At 38.8% G+C, this 2,994-nt stretch overlaps 1 long non-coding RNA gene across 1 annotated transcript in view; it reads left to right on the top strand.

Annotated features, from left to right (window-relative positions):
• Positions 1 to 714: 714 nt before the first annotated feature.
• The window catches only part of LOC145241611 (uncharacterized), a 16,191-nt gene continuing 13,911 nt past the window's right edge, over positions 715 to 2,994 (top strand). The window contains exon 1 of the long non-coding RNA XR_013862589.1: positions 715 to 943. This is a non-coding gene — a long non-coding RNA (uncharacterized LOC145241611). The remainder of the gene's footprint in view (positions 944 to 2,994) is intronic.

Raw genomic sequence — 2,994 nt, 5'->3', positions numbered from 1 at the left:
ACTGAAACCACCGCAGTCGACATGGAACAAACCATCTCAACAATGGCCTATACTTTTGGGATTGAGGGGAAAAAAATACTCCGCCGGTTTGTAGTCTCTGTCTCTCTTTCTCCTGCGGCGAGATGATGTGACAGAGGAATCGGAAATTGGGGTTGAAGAGCTGGCGCCCTAAAGGAAGAACACTATGACCTGCAAAAAATACACGGGCAGACTCGTCTACATTCCCCCAATAGGAACCTCTTGGGTTATTACCAATAAAGTAACCCTTTCCCAAAGAGACAAGGTAAAGCCTAGAACTACACAAGGTAAGAAACATATCTCAGCCAATAAGGAACAAGTCGTCTCAATAATAGCTTATACTCCGTTGACTTTGGGACCGAGGAAAAGCTTTGGAGTCCAAGAGATTGAACGCTGGTGGTGGGGTCTCCTTCAGGTGTTGTTTGTTTAAAAGTGATTCTATCTTTCTCTACCTTATTATTATCATTATTATTATTATTATTATTATTATTATTATTATTATTAGTAGTAGTAGTAGTAGTAGTAGTAGTAGTATCTCATTACATGAATTGGCTCCATGTTTTGTCTGCAGCGACTTCGATAAATAAAACGTTAAGTAAAAACTAATGAAATAAATAATCTTACATCCTGTTTGCGCGGCCAACGAATAGAATACGAAGAATTCAATTTCCGCGGTCTTAAGCGATCTTATCTCGAGAAACAAAAGCTGATATTTTCGCTCCAGATTGATAACTTGACATTGATAAGCATCGGTATCGGCTGGCGTTTCTTCCCAGTCGTGAATATAAATTGACGTGGAATCGACTGTCTGTCAGCACTACAATAAATCGATAACAAACCTCCAACATGTCTGCTTTGTACGTGAGATTTCTAACACTTGCTTTTCTGGTTGTTCTGGCTGCAGCTTTCGTGGCGTCACAAGTAGGTAAGTAATTTGTCGTATCTTTTCTTCGATTTCTTTTTTTTTGCGACTTTTACTTTATTTTAAGGACAAAAATAAGAGATATAATCTTATTCGGACTACTATTTCCATCATCGATGTTACGCTCACAATGTTTCGGCCAATGTAACGATACGCCTGTCATTGAATACTATCTGGTTGTTTTCACTGTTTATACCTATCTAATCGGTATGAATAGAACTTAATTCCGTATGCTAATTTCTGGTATCATGGAGGTTGAATGGCAGCCTACGAAGTAAACGATAACTTTATGACTGGAAGCAATCACCTTTTCCTACACTGATGAAAGCGAAAGTTCGAAACATGAATTTTCACGAGATCGGTATTATTTTGAAGCTCAATGTCTCGGTCGACAAATATCGAAAAATTGGCTTAAAACATTAATTCCTTCACGCTCAACTGGGCACTTTTCTACAGGGAGGATTCGCTTTTTTCGCTGATATTTTCGAAAGTCACCCCTCTTTTCGATTGTCTAGCATTAATTTAAACCTACATCACTTTCGGTTCGCCGATGTACGCAACAGCAAACACGTCACTTTTTTTTTTCTTTTGCTCAACACACACCTCTAAACACCCGTTCAAGGCCGGGCACCCAACCTAGTTACCAATAAAGTAAATCCTTTCTTAAATAGAAAAGGTAAAGCCTGGGAAGGTGTATCCCCTAGAACTACACAAAACAAGAAACATATCTCAGAAAAAATAAGTACTAATATTTATTTAAAAATAGTCTAGGTATAGAGGCTCTTTAAGTAAAAGGTTGAGCCCTTTTTAAGGATTTTAGAATGCGCTTCTGAGTTCGACGGGCAGTAATTATCACTTGCTGTACTGATGAGAACGTAAGTTCTAAACATGCGCACGCGCGTGCGCGCGTGCGTGTGTGTGTGTGTGTGTGTGTGTGTGTGTGTGTGTGTGTGTGTGTGTGTGTGGTCTCTGTTTCTCTTCCTCCTGCGGCGAGATGATTTGACAGAGGAGTCGGAAATGGGAGTCGAAGAGTCAGCGCCCTAAATGAAGAACACTTTGGCCTGCAAAAAATACACGAGCAGACTCGTATACATTCCCTCAGTAGGAACCTCTTAGCTTATTACCAATAAAGTAACCCTTTCCCAAAGGGAGAAGGTAAAGTTTTAAAATAATTATTAATACGTATTTAAATATTATCGCATGTCTTACAGGTTGGAATAATAGACTCTTTTTATATGTCACTCTATTCATATTATACTTATATATTTTGTTTTTTTCCACGAATTATTCTTTTTTCAAACGCGACAAACAAAGTTCAATTTGTATCTAAAAGTTCGAGTATGGCCTACTTCGTACTATCCAGGGTAGTTATATTCAATTTAAAACAATCTATCATAGCCGATAAAAACTTCCCTTACAAAATTGACACACAAAAAAGATCTCTTTTCGATGAATTAGTGAATTTTGTTACCTATATTTACTTACGTTTATACACACATATGCATATTTACAAATCGGAATCATGGGCCGTAATCTTAAAGTTGTCTCTGATCATCTTAAGAACACAGCTCAATATCCGTCAGGTCCTGGATATGACTTTAAACCTTAAAAGTGGCGAGGCCCCAGCTTGCGGACTTTGGGGGGTGTGGAGTCACCCTTTAATTACCATTGCTCCCAGGTCCACTCTGACCCGGACTGGTAGTACCTGTTAGGGTCCCAACAATGAGTTAAATAGAAACCGACTTGAAAACAACAAATATATTCTATTAAAAAAGTTTTCTTCAAAATCTTTGGATTCGGCATTAAATAATCCGAAAAGGGTTGATATGCCGTAAAACAAAAAGAACCAACATCCGTCAAGCTGGATTTGGTCGAGAGCGAAAAGACTTCAGCATGAGCAAACATTATAATTTCTCCTTGTTGATCTGTTGTTTCTTGTTTTTCGTTTTTGTTTTTAATACCTTGCCCAGTGGCAAAAGCTGCTTGGTAGCATCAGGAGTGGCAGTACCGCCTTACGCTACTGAAACTGTTATCACCCTGGTTGCGGGCTGACG

The sequence above is a fragment of the Euprymna scolopes genome, chromosome 2 (assembly GCF_053919585.1).
Source record: "Euprymna scolopes isolate OS-2025 chromosome 2, ASM5391958v1, whole genome shotgun sequence".
Taxonomy (NCBI): Eukaryota; Metazoa; Mollusca; class Cephalopoda; order Sepiida; family Sepiolidae; genus Euprymna; species Euprymna scolopes.
The sequence above is the reverse complement of the archived record's forward strand: the minus strand, read 5'-3'. Positions and strand labels throughout refer to the sequence as shown.